Genomic DNA, 19621 nt, shown 5'->3' with positions numbered 1-19621 from the left:
TGAACTCTTAATCTTCATAATTTTTAAAATAGATTCTCATGTATTTCCTAGATAGATGATCATATTATCTGCAAATAATGAGATTGTTTTTGGCTTCTTTTCCCATAATTAATAGATGTGTTTGTTCCTTTATTTTGTTTTATGTCATTGGATAAAATCTCTAGTTTGATGCTGAATAAGAGTGGTGACTGGATGTGCATCTTTAACTTGTTTCGTATTTAACTGGGAATGTTTCTAATGTTACTGTGACATTTGCGTTATGTTCCTGGCACATGGAAGTTTTTTAGGGATATTTTCTGATGGTTTGTAATCAGAAATAGCTGTCGAATTTTATCAAATCCTTTCTTTTCTATTTCTTACCTGTTGAGCTTATCTTATGGTTTAACTTATCTTCTCTGTTAACATAGTGAATTACGTGGATGGTATCTCTGCTCATGCCATTTTAGACTCCTCTTATAGACTTATTAGTTTTTTTGTTTTTTGAGGAAAGTTAGCCCTGAGCTAACCAGTGCCAGTCCTCTTCTTTTTTTGCTGAGGAAGCCTGGCCCTGAGCTAACATCAGTTCCCATCTTCCTCTACTTTCTGTGTGGGATGCCTACCACAGCATGGCGTGCCAACTGGCACCATGTCCGCACCCAGGATCCGAACTGGCGGACCCCGGGCCACTGAGAAGCGGAACGTGCAAACTTAACCGCTGCACCACCGGGCTGACCCCTAGACTTATTAGTTTTGACCTTTTCTTTTCTCTTTAAAAAAATTTTTTTTTGGTTGAGGAAGATTCACCCTGAGCTAGCATCTGTTGCCAATCCTCCTCTTTTTTCTTTTTGCTGAGGAAGATTTGCCCTGAGCTAACATCTGTGCCAATCTTCCTCTACTTTGTATGTGGGATGCCACCACAGCACAGCCAATGAGTGGTGTAGGTCTGTGCCTGGGATCTGAACCCACCAACCGGGGCCACCGAAGAGGGGTGCACTGAACTTAACCACTACACTTGCCTGCCACGCTGTTCCTTCCTAAAACAACCTGAAGGATCCTTGAAAATCACATCACTTTCATATTGTGGATTCTCAATTAATGTTGAAAGACGTATCTTTATAAAAATTTGCATCTAGTATGTCACCTGAGGACCACGGTAGCCATGCAGTTAGATGTTATTCTTCAATTTTAAATATGCGTAAACTGAAGCTCACACCAAGTCAGGGCCAGAGCTGGGTATCAAATTTCAGCTCTGTTACAGGAGGGCAAAGGCTCTTTTTGCTGACCCATCAATAATAATTGTCCTAGTTTGGTGACGTTCACCATCAGAGTCAGCATTCCCATTTTCCGCATTTATTGGAGAACCTGGGCAGCTCACAAATGGTTTTCACTACCTGAACAGTGCTTCCTAGCCAGAGGGGGAAGGGCTCGATCTGGTGGCAGAGTCTTCACCTTAGGCCCCTTTATTGACTAATGGCCAGTCAACCAGCCCAATTCGGGTGCTGATATAAACACGTGCAGCAGAAACAATTTTATTAAAAATGCCCTTGCTTATCCTTGCAGGGGCCTGATACTGAATCCAGGTCAACTGCCAGAACTTGACCTCCTTCAGAATCACAGAAGGTCAAAGCTGGCGGGGGCCTCAGAGATAATCTGTGCCATCTCCTCTTTTACAGGTGGGTAAAGTGAGATTCAAAAGGGAAACAACTTTCACAAGTCAACCTGTCTGTTAGCCAATGTCTCAGGCTGTCTGGGACTAGCTCTTCCAATGCAGTTTAATTGTGTGTTTAATCTCACAGACAAAAGAAATGTCTCGCTAGATAAATCTTTGCTCCTTATTCTATGATAAAAGGCCACTTAAATTGGATCTTGGGCAAAAATCAGATAGGTTTTTTTAAACAAATTTGGAAATGAAAATGGTGGCAGTGATAATTATAAGTTTCATGGGCTATAGGAGAAATTTTATAGACCTAATACTTTCCTATCTCTTATCACTGAGGCACAATGATCACAAGGATTCAACCATGAGGAGAGTCCTGGTCTCTTTCCTAATGAAACCAAATCTGATGTACTGTCAATATTGGATTCATAGGCACAGACTACGTGCCTCATGCTGCCCTGTAAATTATTTTTTTGACCTGAGGAAGATTTGCCCTGAGCTAACATCTATTGCCAATCTTCCTCTTTTTGCTTGAGGAAGATTGGCCCTGAGCTAATATCTGTTGCCAATCTTCCTTTTTTTTGCTTGAGGAAGATTTGCTCTGAGCTAACATCTGTGCCAGTCTTCGTCTATTTTGTATGTGGGTTGCCACCAGAGCATGGCTGCCAATGAGTGGTGTAGTTCCATGCCCAGGAACCAACCCAGGCCACCAAAGCAGAGTGTGCCAAACTTACCCAATAGGCCATGGAGCCAGCCCGTGGAAATACTTCTGCAAATTAAAAAATCTTCTTTTGTCGTCCCAACATTTGATAAAAGAAAATAAGCATCAATTGGATTACGCTTCATTGTCAACTTGGCTTTCATCATAGCACCAGCAGCATTGTACTAACATCATTGTCAAGATGGAGAGCAAAGCTAACTCTAGGGAACACTGCTTACCCAAGTAGAGAATTGGAGAGCAATTTTTAAAAAGATGGCTAAGCCTGTTCCTAGGTTTGACATATGTTAAATCTTTGTATTACCAACAAAACTACTTGCCACGAAGCTATTTAGTTTTACTAGACACACTACAGAGATATTTAGATAGATACAGTCCCTGTTTTTCAAAGCCTTAGTTTTGCAACATATCCAGACCACTGCCTTCTATCATTATAAAAAACAATAAGAAATAAGATATTTTAACAAAGTCAAAAGAAAACATTATTCTAAGAGTATACAGACATACACACAAATCGAGGACTTTGTGCAGTGATGGTGTGCAGGGTGTGTTGGGTCTGTTTTGGGTGGTCTGTGAGGTGGCATAGGTTGTGAAACATCACAAAAAATTTTTGATTTGAGATAATAGGTAGCATACATTTCCCCCAGAATGCCGTATCGCCTTTCTCACCCTGACCATTTCTGCGTTTGCTGGGTCTCTAATATTCAGCCAACAGCATCTTTGTTTGTTCATGTTGATATGTTATTTTGTAGCTGTTTTTAAGCCCTTTCATGCTTGGTCTTCCCAACAAGACTGATTGTAAGATCCTGAAGGATATGACCCTTTTTGAAAGTTTCTTCATTATCACCTCTGCAGCTGGAAAGTGTTCAGTGAAAGCACTTGAGTCTGCTGATGCAGATCAGCATGTCGGAGACAGGACGATCAGATGGAAGCAATGATCAGATCCATAAAACCAAAGCCTAAGTCTCTGCTTCAAACACCAGGCAGCGAGGAAGGCATTTCACAAAGCCACAAACAAATGTGAGGCCTTGACTGTTGCGTACCCTGCAGGGGCCGGGCCGGAGGACAAATGCTTTCTCCTTTCTTGAGCTTCTATCAAGATTTTGCTTCCTGTAACTTTTCTATATATTAATCATCTTGTAGGTTAAAACAAAGCAAAATAAGACAAAAAAGAAGGATCAGGGTTTTTAAATTCATATACCTTCCCATGAGATTTCCATGGTTGCCCAAAGAAGACTCCAGAAAATACCCCCTACAGTTAAAAGGGAGAGAATATGCCTGGCAAAGAATGTGCTGCCCCCTTCTGGTAAAATAGTACACAATATTTTCTCTGCCATTCCCACTAAAAGAAAAAAGAATTATTATAATAACAATAACATTTGTATTACACTTTATAGCTTCACTTTCACATGCATTGTCGTTTAATACTCACAAGATCCATATGAGGTGGGTGTTATTACCCACATTACAGAGAAGAAAATTGAAGTTCAGAGAGGGCATGTAACTTTCAGAAAATCACACAGTGATTGGTAGATGCAGGACTTGAGCCTTACAAGTAAAGGTGTGTTACGCATGAAAACAGACGAAGAGTGACTTATTATTCTGCGTCTTGACAAATATTAAACATATCTGCCAAGACTCAGCAGAAAGGTGTGGTTCTTTCATCTGATCACCTCATGTTCCAGCCTTGTAGAGCGTAACTGACACGTAGCTCTCACTTTCTGGCCCTGAGGAGAACAGCAGCACCATCCTGAAGGAGGTTTGGGAGATGGGATGAAGCAGGACAGGGAGCAAATCTTTCTCCTTTGTCACTCTTGAACCAGACAAGATATATTCCTCTACTCTTTTTATCCCTTATAGTTTTCTCAGTAATCTTCAAATACAAATAGAATAAAAAACTCTGAGTGGCTTCCTAGTAACCCCAAACCCATACTACAATATTCTTGGCTCCCCCACCCAGGTTCATCCGCCATCACACACTCCATGCATCCTGTCTCATCTGACCCCTGGACCATCCTTTTCAGATGTTAGGTTCCTCTAGCAGCTTTTCCATCTGTCTCTGCTTAGCAATTCCCTATTTAGCCTTCCAGCCCTTGCTCTGCAATGATGCCCCGATCTCTTTAATGCTTCTTCAGTACATTCCCAGCCACCAGTGGGGCTTCTGCCTTTGGGATTTCTGATAGCTCTTTGTCTTCCTTTCCATTAGTCCCTCTCACTAGTTCATCCACCTAGAGGGTAGGGACACATCTTTATTAATTTCTGTAACCTCCAACAAAACTTGGCATACATTAGTAAATATTTAACTTTAATTGAATTGTCACACTTCCAGAAAAACCCAGGAAGCACCACCCTGATTATAAGAGGTGTAGTAAATCTTTTCATAACATGAGGGATGTAAGGAGACAGGTGCCCATGGTCATTGCTTATAAAATCAAGGAAGAGACCACAAAGGCAAGAATCCCACCTCCGCTCTTACATTTGCTCTTCTCTGTGCAGGAGCAATAATTTTTGGAAACATATTTCTTGCACAGCATCCTATCCTTCCATCCCTACTTGTGCACCAAATTATCCAATTCCTGTGACCAGAAAGCACTTATGTTAGGGTCCCTGTTTGATTGCTGGTATTTGCAATCGGAATATTGATTTCCAAGACGGCTTGTCTAGTCTTTTACCTAAATAATATAGGCTGCAGAATAACACTCATATAAATATTCTAAAGCTATTCTATCCTTGTTATGGGCTCTCTGTCTCTCTTTTTTTAAAAAAATTTTTACCTCAGAAAAGTTGCAAAAATCATATAAAGAATTCCCATAGTTTACACCCATTAATTTATACTACAGTCTTTTTGGAAGGCATTTTGCATCTAAAAGATGATTTACCATCATACCAGGATATTAGAAGTATTATTTATTATAAAAAAAATTGGGAATGACCTAAATATTCCAAAATAGAGGATTCATTATGTACGTAATTATATCAAAATGAGGAATCTGTACCTATCAAAAATCAAACTCTTTAAAAATATTGAAAGGGAAATTCCCAATGCATTAGTTTGCTAGAGCTGCCATAATGAAATACCACAGATGGAGAGGCTTAAACAACAGAGATTTCTTTCTCACGGTTCTAGCATTGGCCTGCAGATGTCTGCTTTCTCCCTGTGTCCCCACATGGCCTTATTTCTGTGTGTGTGCGTCCCTGTGTCCCTTCCATTTCTTATAAAAGACACTAGTCATATTGTATTAGAGCCCCAACCTTATGACCTCATTTAGCCTTAATCACCTCTTTCGAGGTCCCATCTCCAAATCAGTCATGTTGTGGGTTAGGGTTTCAACAGATGAACTTTGGGGGAACACACTTCAGTCCATAACACTCAAGATATTGTAAGTGAAAAAAGTACATCAGAAAACCGTGTTTATAGCATGACTTCAATTTTTGAAACATACACACATACGCAGAGAAAAAATAGTGTGGAAGTTTACAAGCCAAAATTTTAAAAGGTGATATTTCTGAATTGCAAGATTATGAATTATATTAATTTACTTCATACTTCATTACATTTTATAATTTTCCATAATAAATTACCTTTACTCTTATAATCAGAAAAAATGTATTATCAGTACCACACAAAACTTTAATAGCCTGCAAGTTCTTTCATGTCCGTTCATGTATTTGATCTCTGCAACTCTGCTGTGAGGCAGGAACAGGAACTGTGTTTTTCGACCTATAGATGACAAAATTGAGGCTCGGGAGGGTTAAGTCACATGGCCAAATTCTCAGCCTAATAATCAAAATGGGTCTTCTGAGTATTAATCCAGTGATCTCTCCATTATCCCACAATTCTCCAAAATACCTTCTTTTAATAAATAAAGTCTAACAATACTCTAAGACTATTCCCAAGAATTTATTAAGGGTTCTTACAAAAGTAGAAGAAATGATAATAACAACAGCAGTGGCAGCAACATCAGAGCAAGTGTTTCATCTCATAGGGATCATTGGAGCTGTCTTAGTCTCTGGAAAGATTTGGAATACCAATAAATATAAATAAATAGTAACCTGGGTTGAAAACTGTCGCTGCCTTTTTCTACATCCTATTCTTATGATTGTTGTACATTTATGAAAGCAAAGCATAATTAGAGAGACTCCACTGGGTGTTTCAACAGATAGTGTTACGTATAAGAATGCGCGCATGCTCAGATCCTCTGGGTCAGACGCCTTGATCTGTGAAGGAGGTGGAGGGAGATTAGGGAGCCTGGGGGCTATAATGAGAACTCCAGAGATCTCTAAGTAGACAAGTGTTTTGCCATTCCATGAATGCTAAAAGTGTGACCACAGCTGTGGATGGAGGGGTTCCTGAGTATGAGGTGTCCTTTAGTTGAAAACGCTGTGACTTATTGCCCTAGGTCAATAATATTAAAAAATCTCATTTAGAATATGTTCTTTCCCACTTAAGTCTCCATTCCTATGATAAAATCAACGATCACATAACCACCATGTAAACTATTTTCCGAGGTGAATTCCATGTTATATTTCTGAGTGAGTTGGACTTAACCAAGACATTGAACAACTTCAGCCTGCAGGATGTACTGTAAGTGTGCTGGACATCACTCTGGGAAGAGGGCATGGCGGAGAATAAAGATCTCTGTTGAAACATGGCAGAGAACCTCCTCTTCAATTCAAGAAGTGATATTTTTCTAGCACCTACCATGCAACCAGGATTATATGTGGAGAAAACCTTGTTCACATGTGGCCCATGGACAGAGCTTTGGCTCCAGACATCACTACCTATTTTAGTGTTCAGTGCCTTCTCGCTCTGTGACAATTAAACTTCCCTCATACATTGTAGATCTCTGTGGATTTGTGGAATGACAGACAACTGGAGTAAAAGGAATGACCAAATGTATTTCAAGACTTTCGAAAAGGTTCCATCATCACTTGATGGCGATTGTCTTGAGAAAAGCAGCTGGGCACTTCCTTCCAAGGAAGCTCCTGAACAGCTGTCAGGACTAATCCGGGTGAGAGATGAGAGAGCGACCCAGGGGTTAAAAGCTCCAGCATCTGCTGCAAATCCCCAGAGTTCTCTAATCTGTCCAGCAGCCCAGGCTGTCTGCAAAGGAAGTGTTGTTTTATAGTGACCCTTTAACAAAGGGGAAACAGTAACTTTTAGAAAATGCAGGAAGTTGTTGTCCTGGGATCATGCTGCCTGGATAAATCCTACAGAGATTTTTATTTTAACTTCGAAAGCACAGATAAACATCTGGAAAGTCCACATAGACTGTGCACAGGAGGCATTGCATTGCAATGTGCAGTATTGCCTGGGTTCCTAAAGGGACACACACACACACACACACAAGGATACCACAAACCTCAAGTCCTGCACATTGGCCAGCTGCCTCCAACCAAAATTCTGTCTGAGCAAATTGGTGTCTCAGCAGTACTTGTGGAAATTTGGGTGTCTTTCTCTGGTCGATAGTGCTCTCATCTGTGAAACATAACAAACAGCCAAAAATAAAAGTGATTTGGACTAGATGGTAAATCCCAGACATACCATCATTTTCCAATCATGTACCCATAACAGCCATAGTTCATTGGTCGCAGCATTTTCCCAGCCCTGTTGTAGCCTCTGAATTCTCAACAGCAATGGGTCTGAATTAGAATATGAGATGAAACCCATTTCATCTGCTTGCAGTTTCGTGATGCCTATGGACCTTTTCATCAGCAGTCTCAGCAGGCTTGGTGGCTTTGACTCGTGGTGGCACCTCTGGCACAGCCTAGTATAATTGCCTTTAACAGGACATAGTGAAAACAGAAGCACCAAGGTAGTTTTTGGAGGGATCCTTGGGTTTCAGAGATGGGCACATGTCTCTCCAGGAAGAAGAACGCACATCAGAACCAGAACCTGAGAAGAAGAGCAGAAATGGGGTGTTTATTAGTATATGTCCCAGTGAGACCCTACTCCAACCCCTTTTTAAAATCTAAGCTGGTGTATTCTGACAAAAAGATCACAATTATATGACTATTTGTATTATCACTAACATAGGAATCACAGAACAAAATTCTTACATTGAATTTTGAGAGCTGGAGAAGACCATAGAGATAGTCTAGTCCATTGGTTCCCAAATGCATCTGTCTGCACCAGATCCAGGCTGGTGTCATAAGGTCACTTGAGAGTTTGTTAATGATATGATTCCTGAGCCCACTTCCCCAAAATGCTGATCCAGAAGGTTTGGTATGGTTTTAATAAGTTCCCTAAGTGATTGCAATGAGTACCCAGGTTTGAAAATCAATGATCTATCCAACATTATCATTTTTAAGATGAGACAACTGAAGTAAAATTAGAAGAAATGATTTGTCCAATTTCACCCAGCAACTTGTTTGCAAATAGAATCTAAGTTTTCTGACTGCCAGTCCCATACCAAGGGGTAGGCTAATTCTTTTGGAGTTTCTTGAAAAAAATCATCAGTCATGTCGGCGTACCCTGTATTTCAATAATACTTATATGGAACAGGCTGCCATGGAAAGTAGTGAGTGAGGTCTTCGCCCATGGAGGTGTTTCAGTTTATAGCTGAATGCTATAAAAAAGGACACTTGTTGGTGAATACATCAGATGAGTAGTCCGACTTTACCTTCTAGTTTTATGTGAGTCTATTCTTGGCCAACTCATTTGTTGGAAAATAATGAGAAATTGAGGCTTTATGTCCTTTAACACAAAAGTTTAATCTCTGGTTAAGTTCTGAAAGGGAAGCTAGGACAAGATAGGTGAGCTTTGGCAAAGATTTTTACCTCTAGACGACTGCCTTTTGTTGTTGGCAGTTGTCTAGACAACTCTACCTCTAGAAACTCTTTAGTCTAATTACCAGCCCCCGTGTTTCAGCGTTACTGCATCAGCTTTGTAATTGAGCTCCATCCCGCTGACATATCCCCACAGCATAGCCCACTCAGCTGCCACCAAGATCTTCCTATTGCACTGATTCCACCATGTGGTGCTACTAGAAAACCTCCATTGACTCCCCATGGGCAAAGCTCTAACAGTCTCTTTGACAGTCGAAACGATTTTATAATGTGACTCTTACCCTCCATTTCCAAATTTTTCTCCTCCTGTGCTGAGCATGAAGCCTGTTTGAGTCTAAATAGGTTTCTCTACTGTTTCCACTTTCATTCACATTGCAACATATTTTTAAATTGCCTATTCAAATTCTACCTACCCTAAAACATCCAGCTCACATCCCTTATTCATTAGGAAATACTTATTGTGCCCCAACTATGTGCTAGGCACTGGAGACTCTGAGGTGAATAACTCAGATATGATCTGTACTTTACAATCTGGTGGAAAAGCCCGACATTAAATAACTAATTTCCAATGACATGAAGAGTATTCCATAAAGAAGAGTAGGTTTCATGGAAACGTTAAGACATGACTTAACCCATGAGCCCCTACCTCAGGGCAACTGTGACCCCATCATCTTCTGAAATCTTTGTTACCTTCGTTGTCTACATATTTTTATATAGAGATACAGACTTACGTGCTATTAGCTATTCCCTTTGTGTTTGTTTTGTTTCTCCAGTTAGATTAAAACCTCTTGTATGACAGCAGCATATCTCAAATGCTTTTTATAACATAAAGTACTAATGTAGTCTAAATCATGAGACGCACAAAAGCGCTTAGTAAAGACAGAATTTCATTATGTTTTCCAACTTTAAGCTGTTTTCACTCCCACTGTTTTATTTGATCCAATAATCCTGTGAATTAAGTATTTTGATTGCTGATTCAAAGCAAGAAAACTGAAGCTCAGAGAATTTGAGTGATTTGTCTAAGGCCTTCATTAGAGTTGTATTTGCATTACTAATTTATGGAGTTCGAACAAAACCTAGGACCTTTCGTTCTTATTTGAAACCTTTTCCAGTGTAACATGATACCAAGTGAATGAATACATGAGTGACCCTCTTATCGTTTCTTACCAAACCTTCTTCTTCTTTCCTCTCCTTTTTCTCTGCTTCCATGCGCATCCGTCTGCTTCATATTCTTTCTTTGCCTCTTACCATGCCCCAGCATGTCCCTGACCACCCATCTCATTTCTAGGATGTGATCAGTTTTTTGAGAGGTTCAGGGGCAAAGAGACTGTTGGCCCCATCCTACTGGCGTGCTGTATTCAGTTGTCTTAGGGCAGCTTCCGCAGAAGGAGACCCTGAGACCAGGACTGTGTGTGACCAAGTTATTAAGAAAGTGCTCCCAGAAGAATCCAGTAAGGTAGTAAGGGAAATAAGATGTGGAAGCGAAGAAGTCAAACAATTTCCTGTAAAGATCCAACTCCAGCCCAAGTCCATTGGCACACTGCAGTAGAAAACTCACGTCAGATTGTCCTCTCTGGAGGCAAGGGAGCTGGGCTTTCATACTTCTTGACCAGTCCATCATTGGCCGGGGCTTCCCCAGGGGAGTATAAATTCCAGATATTCAGCTTCTAAAAAGAATCACAAATGTAAGCCTTTGGAAGAAAACCAATGGAATTGGAAGAAGAGTGTGCTGAAAGAGTAAAAGAGTGGCTGAGAATCTGGCCAGAGCACCGAGTGTCTGCTATGGCAGGTCTGGATCTATAACATAAGGGATTTTTACATTTTAGGGCGTCACAAATCTGTTTCTGAGTCTGATGTATGCATTAGACTCTTGCTTCAGGAAAATGCAAATGCTTACGGGGGCCGGCATTCACAGGTCCCCAAACTCGATGAGGCCTGTGTCACAGCAATTCTAGTGTATCCGAGAGGCTTCAGTGAGACTGTTCTGCCTAAAGACTAACTTCCTGAGCCTCCATTCCTACGATTCTGCTCTCCAAGGAAATGCCATACGCTGAGCTGCATGGCCTCACATTACTTCATTACTCTCGTAGTTACACAGCAGAAGGAGAAGGTGTTTTTCCAGCCTGCCTGCTCTAAAGATGAAGCAGCACTGGCATGTGACCTCAGGAAAACCTCAGTCCTATTAGCTAGAATGACTTGAAAATAATGAATAATAACCTCCTTTAGCTGACAAGCATCCCTTGGGAAAGAAGGTACACAGATCCGAGATCCGGAAAATATGGACAGGAGGCCTCCTTGGAAAGCAGGATGGAAACGCAGAAAATCAACCAAGCCTGTGGGGTCCACTGGCACATCTGTGACAGCTTTTCACCAGCCTCCTCTTTGCGGCTCTCTCACGGACTCCCTGGATGCCACATCTATTTAATTAACAAAAGAGGCAACTTCTCCTTCCTTGTGGAGAAGTCCATGGAGCCTTGTCTTGACAGGTCAGGCACAAATGACAGATGGGGCTGAAGTCCTCCTCCTCCTCCCCCACACCAAGAGAATTCCACTCTTGCCCTCCCTCCCGACCTTGGAGGACATAGCTTTACGATGAGGCTGCTGCACACAGGAGCTGTTGGGCTCCACCTGATCGGAATGTTGATGGCAATTAAGGAAAAGACCCTACCTTGTCATTTGTATTTGAAGCTCTGGAATTACTTGTATCTAAATTGATTTTTTATCTTTTATTGTTTGAAGATTTTATAAGCTTATATTGTTTCCACTATCATAAAAAACTATTGATATTAAAAATAAAAATAATATAATATAGAATGCCGAATGTAGTTCCATTTATGGAGAAATATGTGTAAGTATGGTTATATAGGCATTAAAAATCTCAAAGTATTCCTATAGTCTGGTAAAAGTGGTTACCCCTTGAGGGGTGAGATTATATATGGATTTTTACACTCTCCATACAGTTTAGATTTTTAACGACAATGAGAAAAAGTACAATGATATTTTCATTAGAAAAAGAATTTATGATTAAATCAATTTCACAATGAATTATATCTTTATTCTTTTGGCTTAAACAACCAGTTTCATCATGCCTTGACCTATTTTAAGTCTTTCCATATGTAACCATTATAGTAATTATAGAGTGCATATAATAATTTTTATTTGACTTTTCCACTTAATATTGTTTCATTTGCACTTTCCTAAGAACATAGACTGCATATTTTTATTAATGGATGCATAATTGTCCACTGATTCAATGTCTATTTTTATGGCACCGTTCCCTCTGGAAATTATACAGTAACTTTTTGCCAATAAAATGTAAAAGGGTGGCTGATGGGAGAGAAAGTGTCAAATCTCTAGCAGGGCCCCAGAATCATTATCACCAGAAAAAGAGGTGCTGGATCATTTGGAAAACTGCCCTTAGCTTGTTTCAAGCACATCTTTCCTGATTTCCAGTAGGTATTTACTGGATACCCGCTATGCACCAGTGTTGTGATTGGTACTGCATTTATATTTCTTGAATTGTAGCCTCATGGGAATTCCCCCTAGAAATCTAACAGGTGGAGGACTTCTGAGTTCACGCAGCCTATCAACCAGCCCAAAAAGTAACTTGAGTTCAAAGACCAGCCCGGAATCCTTTTTACCATGTAAACCATTAAGTGAAAGGAAAGGCAAGAATACAGTTTTCCAAATGGTGGGGACAACAAGATGGACCTCAAACCTTACCCTCACGTGGCTATGGACAGGTTCTTCCCAGAGCCAGGCCTTTCTTTGGGCTCATAGAAGAGTTTCCATCTTCCCTCAGCTCTACATATCCCACCAACCCTCCCTCTGCAACAGTTGCTCAGGAATCTATTACAGATCTCTCTTCCCTCCCCTGGACTGCTTCTTTCTTTGGCTACTGATCCAATCAGAATCCGAATATGGAGCCACAGAATGTGGCCTGTGTTAGTCTAATAGGCCATTTCCTTCAAGATATAGGTAAGGAAATAGGGTGAAAGAGAGAATACAATTTGCTCAAAGACACACAGCATCTGCCAGCCCTGTGTATGATGGAGGCTGGGGGAACCTCCTGAAATATGTAGCTGTGTGGGGTAACCGTGTTTGCTGGTTAGCATGTATCTTCACTTTTACATGTCTCTCTCAGGCTATACCTGGCCTGTATTCACAAAGACTCTCTCATCTCTCCAGATGGAAGTTAATTTTCTACCAAACAAACCCCATCTGTACTTCTTTCATGATACTTACCATTTTTATGCTGAGTTATGATTACTTTTGCATCTATATAATCTCTATCTCTAGATCCCAGGTTCCTTGAGGAAAGGATCCATGTCTTATTAGTGCATTCCCTGGAGAGCCTAATAAGATAACTTACTTAGTTAACGTTGATTGAAGGAAAGTATATAGCTTTTCTTCTTGAAAGACTCAGAAAAATTTTTTATGGAATAAAATAATACGAAGGCTTAGGAAATTGGTCTATTATATTACATTAGTTAAGGCTTTGGAGTCTTGAAGATTCATATTTGGGGTGAGAGTTCCATATTTATTTGCCATTTTACCTTAGGTGAGCTATTTGTCTCTACTCTTTGATGACCTAACCTGAACATTGGAGGAAGTAACATCTACTTCATAGGGGTTCTAAGTGTTTTGTATCAAGTAATATATGTAAAATAAGTAACATAGTTGTTTGCCTATGATACGTACTTATTAAATTATGCTTATTATTACTAATTAATATTAGGGAGTGGTGGTTTGCTGGCAAAGAGCGTTAGGCTCAGATGTTTAAAAGAGAGAAACAAAGAAAAGAAAGCAAGTGGCTCCTATTCTAATGTACCTGTTATGACTGGTCCTGGCCAACCTCTTTGATTCCCTTCATATTCTAGAAACTAACACCTTAATGTTGACCATAGATACTAAAATAGTGGTAGGACCAAGAACTAGATTGGCTGGTTGACCGGAGGAATACATATCTTTCCTCTCCTCTACTCCTCGTTCCACCACCTAAAATGAGTGCACCCTGATATGTGTTACAATGGACAGAGATGAAATGGTCCCTCATAGGTTGGTCCAACATACTGGAAAACCCTTATAAGAAGTTGAGTTGGACAGTAGAATCTTTTCTTTTCTTCTCTCTCTTTTTTTTAAAGTGTTAGGAAACAGACTGTCTGCTTAATGATAAATGAGAATGCCCCTCCTCACTCCAATGTGAGAGAAGCTTACATTTAATCCTAAAAATACAGGTAAAATTACCAAAGTGAAAATGTATTCCCTGGAGGAATAGAGATAAGAATGCTGATGCTTACTGAAGTGCTGTTGCTTGTGGATTTGTGAGGCTGATGGAATACTGATGTTTACATTAAGAACAGCTTGCAATTGTATTAGAAACAAATGCTTACTGTGGCATTACTGAAATGAAGACATACGCAATAAAAATATCCTGCATAGGAACATACAGATGCATAACAATTACTATCATTGTGAGAATTTAACTGCATGATTATGAAATTCCAAGTTTCAATAGACAGTGAGAGCAGGAAACATTGTCATTATTTAAATTGCAATAAACAATAACATTAGATATTAAAACATGAGAGTAAAAAGATTCCAATTTAGCTAGCATAAATGCTACAAAATTTTCCATTCTATACATTTTTTTCAAAACAATACTGACATTTATATACAAAATTTAAAATCATCCTAGTAAATTATGATGGAGGAAAAGAAATGCCAGAAACCCAGGATCCTCAAATCCTGTCCTCCCACAGCCCTCTCCCTGATCTTTTCTACTCTCTCTGAAGAGGTTTCCCAGGTGTCTGCAGGAAGAGGACAAAGTCACTGCTTTTATTACCAGGAATGTTTCATTCTTTGTGATTTTGTTTATCCAGTCTTGAAGTAGATCGAAGCTGTGTCTTTTCATCTTAGCATCAGCAAGCTATTTATGGGTGTCAGTGCATGCATAGCATTCTATAAACATCTTTAAAATAAGGTAAATATAATATATAATATTTTAAAAAGTTAATAATTATTGTTTCATATCACTATAATGGACAATACAGTTTTTCATCTTTCAGCAAAGTATCAGTATATGGATACCCGGCTCTGTGATGAATATACTTTGATCTGCCAGTCATGTCTCACATATACTTGGTTTATTTTCTTAACTTTTTACAAAGTGAAAACAGAAAATCCTAATTTACAATTATAGGTCATCAGAAATGGAAGCAAGTGTTTGGTGACTCTGTCAGATCATTATGGCTATTATGATCAGTGAAAAGTCCAGCAAGATGGGGCATATTTCATTGAAGGTCACCATCAACATTCTGTCACCTGCTAACTTGGGATGCCATGTTCAAACCTAGAAATTGGACATTTTAACGTGGAGATGGCAGGAAGTAGATTAATAATCCACCCTTCAGTTGTCGTAATTCTTAATGTATTTATAGTTTTCTGCTGCGGCATTTGGATGTATTTTTAAAGATGTTCAATTATTTATTATCAGGTTGTTTTTCTGCCGGGAGGGAAAAATCATCAAGTTCTGGGAAAGATTCAAATTCCTGATGACAAAGCTGACTTCACCATATTTCAGTCTTTTAAATAAATGTGATGTATTTCCCTAACCATTAAAAATCATATTTTATCTCTAGGATGATAGATTCAAGGTATTCAACTATTGACTATGATGTTGAAATATTCCATTTGAGTAAGTCGCTTAAAATTGTAGAGATGGTCTTTGCTGATTTTAACAGTGCCACGAAAAAATGTTTCATTTCTTATCTCACTCAAGCACTCATCATAAGCACGTTTTTCCTTGACCATTGGCTAAACTTAAACTTAGAGTCTTGAACTTGTTGCCTATTTCTTTGAACAGCAGGCTGAGAAGACATTTACTCGAGGTCTACAATTGAATCAGAGTGGTAAGTTGCACTATTTCTTTCAACAACGACTCAAGATCAAGCGGTACACGGTTGACTGCCATCTGTTCTCTATGAATAAACTAGTGTGTGAACTGTCATCCAGGAGCAGTCTCTTTTATCCTCATGGTAAAGCTTTTCCTTGCTGCCCACGTAGATGGTGGACCTTCAGTTCTGACCCCGATGACCCATTTTCAGTCTACCTCATGGCTCACAAAAACAGTGTTATGTAACTGAGAAATCTCTCTTCTGTAGCGCGTGTTTTTAGGGATAAGCAGAAAAAGACGTCATTGGGTACATTTGCCAAAAGCTGATCTACACTCTGCTCAAAAAATGTTTTCATCTTATTGTAAATTGCGGCACCTCCTAGCATGCCACGGGATGCTGACTGCTTGATCACGTCATATGTCATTGACAATAGGTAACATCTAAAAGGTGCCATTTGATAGGTTTGCCAAGAACTCATTCTGCTTTCTCTCTGAATAAAATGTTGTTAATTGCTTTGTCTTTGGTTTCACATACGTCTTGGAAATAAAGGACTTACATCTATTTTTTCTGTATGCAATGAAAATTATTTATTTTGATACCTGAGTAGTTTAGATGGATGAGTAATATTGTCTTGTATCTAACTTTAAAAACAAAATTATCAATTTGTTATTCCAAAACATGGTTTTGTGCTCATTCTAGAGAATGTGCTTGTTTTACCAAGAGGCTGCTCTTCCATTTTAGAATAATGTGAAAATCTCTGGCTACGTGCTGCTAAATGACAGTTTCATAGACAACAAAACTGGGCACAGAGAGCAAATGGGTCACTAGTCCAGTAACATCTGATTTTCAAATATTCATTCTTTACTTACTATGTGGATTTTCCTTTTCCAGATGCTTGTGTAACATCATCTCACCTTGAGATTCATCAGAGTTATGTTCATATTACCTCTTAAATGACTACTTTCACGCTTTAGTGACCACTTTTGAGCCATTTTCAGAGAATGTAATGCAACATAGTAGAAATAATTAAAACTGTTAATTTTATCAAAATAAACAATAACATGCAAACAATGGGAGAATATATATCTTTTAAACAAACTGTGCACTGTTAATTAAGATGAACAACCAACTGCACCATTAGCATATATTGTGTAGAGTTTAAGAATGTAATTTGAAGGATGTAACATGATTTCTAAGAAAAATAATAATTTCTCATTTATGAAAAGTATATTGGCTCATCACTTTTCCTTTGAAACTGCCAGCTTGATAGAGCTAAATAACTAAAGGCCACTAGTTGTCCAAGGACCATATTTTGTGCTGCTTTAAGTCCACCCTGCTTAACATTCGTCCATGAGGAAAGTGAGAAAAACAAGCTAAGGAAAGAAATTTCTCTCTAAGTTCCAGGGCAGGGCCAGCCAGAGGTGAAACAGGGGCTGGGCCCTGGGCACAGTCAGTCTTCCCTTTCCAAGTTGCAAGGGGTATTTGATCACAAACATTGTTTAGAATTGCTGGTGCATGGTAATAAACATATTTTTAGTTGTTCTTGTTATTGCTTTTGAATTCTCCACAGATGATTCACTCCATTATTATCTGTACCTGGAGCAAACCACTTAGCTGGCCTAATAGAAACACCCCAGGCTGAGTAAGACTGGGAGAGCACTCAAATGGGAGCAGTCCTAGGCCTGGCTTACCTTAGTAGACTTGTCAATGAAGAGAGAGACTACCAAGGGGAAAATACACACACACGCACACACACACACACACACACACTTACACTTACAAAGAGAGAGATGGATGACCTTGATCTTGACCCCTTCATTTCTGCACTATTTCTCTTTTTTCTTGAGATAGGGTAGGGCATCAGGGACTGAGGAGAAGAAGGGGAGCAGAGAAGAGCCTGGAGATTTTCTGAAAGACAGTAGGAGGAAGTCCTGTATAGTCTGAGTTCAACACAGTTTCCAAACAAAGTGTAAGGCCTGATTCATTTTTCACATGATTTCAGAGATGCGATGCCAACTTCGCTAAAGTTTACATTGGTGGGAATGTGCTTAGTCAACAGAGAATATCAAATCCTAAGCTTAGATGAAATGTGGAAGTCAGAATGCCTGTGTTGAAATGCGGGAGTGAGGCAGTGCATCTAGGAAAGTGGCCATTTTAAACACGGGTTCCCAGAGTCCCAGATACACATCTGTCTTATCATGTTATCTCTTATGCCTAACACAATGGATATGACCAGTACAATGAGTGGACTGCTCACAATGCGCTAGAAACCCAACTCAAAAAATTTCCACTTTTTGAAAGCCTTTTACATCCAGCTACATCCACATTAGGTTTTCCTGAAGTGAGGTACACTCACACATTCAGAGCATTGGGCTTCAGCGGTAAATAAGTGAAGCTAAAGTAACCTGCACTTTTTAAATTTTCTTGGGGAAAACTAATGACCCGGGAAATTGCTCCATGATTAATGGGAAGGTATGCTCCCTTCCCTGTGGAACCGCTCCAACCCTGTGGTGAGCAGACATTCAATCAGAGCTTTTGAACACCAAGTATGATCTCCCACCAGTACTCTGTTTTTTGTTAAGGAAACTCAACTAATTCAATAAATATTCACTGAGTGCTTATTATGAGCCAGACCCTAGGGCAAGAACTAGAATTAGGAAAATGTATTTCATAGTGTCTGTGACAGACGTATATAATTAACTATATTCAAAGGCAAAAATCTACCAGGGCGACAAGAAAGGGATAAACAAGAGCTGCTAGACTGAGGGTCCTGTGAGAGCGGTTGCATCATTTTCTAGCTTGAGCAATTGACCCGACCTCTCTGCAAGCACCTTTATAAACACGCAGGTAAGTTTAATGACCTTTGTGAGGCTTGAGTGAGATGATAATGCTTGGAAGTTACAGGTTCTTCAGGAATTGCCATCCCTCCCTCCTCCTCTCTCCCTTCCCTCCCACACTATAAACATGTCGTGGGCAGGGGCTGAGTGTTGCTTCTCACTCTGTTCTGTATAGTACCTATTCTAGAGCTTTGCCTTAATTATGCTCAATAAATATGGACTTGGACTGAATAGTTCACAGACTGCACTTAGGAAAGACCAAAACTGACAGACACAAAAAAAGAGCAAGCAAGACAGGGAAGAGTTGATCTAAGTATTGTTGGTGAAAGACAAGTCATCAGGTCCATAGGCCTGATGGCGGCACTTAAGCAGAAAGAAAAAGATGGATTCAGCAAAAGTACAAGACGACTATAAGTTATCAACATGAGATAATATTGTCCACTTTTCCCCCATCTGTATTTGGCCAGCTGGTACTCCTGAGAACACATGACTGATGTGTAATCAGAAATGACATTTTGCGGCAGCTCTGCAATTTGAAGCATACATTCTACACATTTATCAATGACTCCCTCCCTCTCTTAATCCCTATCTCCTTCCCTTGATGACCACATGAGTCTCAGTCATTTAAAGTGAGATTTCCTAATGTCACCAGATTATCCAAATAAGAGAATCTGCAAAAGTTGAAAAGGGAAATTTTTAGTCCAACAGTTATCTTTATTGCTATTTTTGTTGTTTTTGTCTACAT

This window comes from Equus quagga, chromosome 4 (assembly GCF_021613505.1).
Source record: "Equus quagga isolate Etosha38 chromosome 4, UCLA_HA_Equagga_1.0, whole genome shotgun sequence".
Classification (NCBI taxonomy): Eukaryota; Metazoa; Chordata; class Mammalia; order Perissodactyla; family Equidae; genus Equus; species Equus quagga.
The sequence above is the reverse complement of the archived record's forward strand: the minus strand, read 5'-3'. Positions refer to the sequence as shown.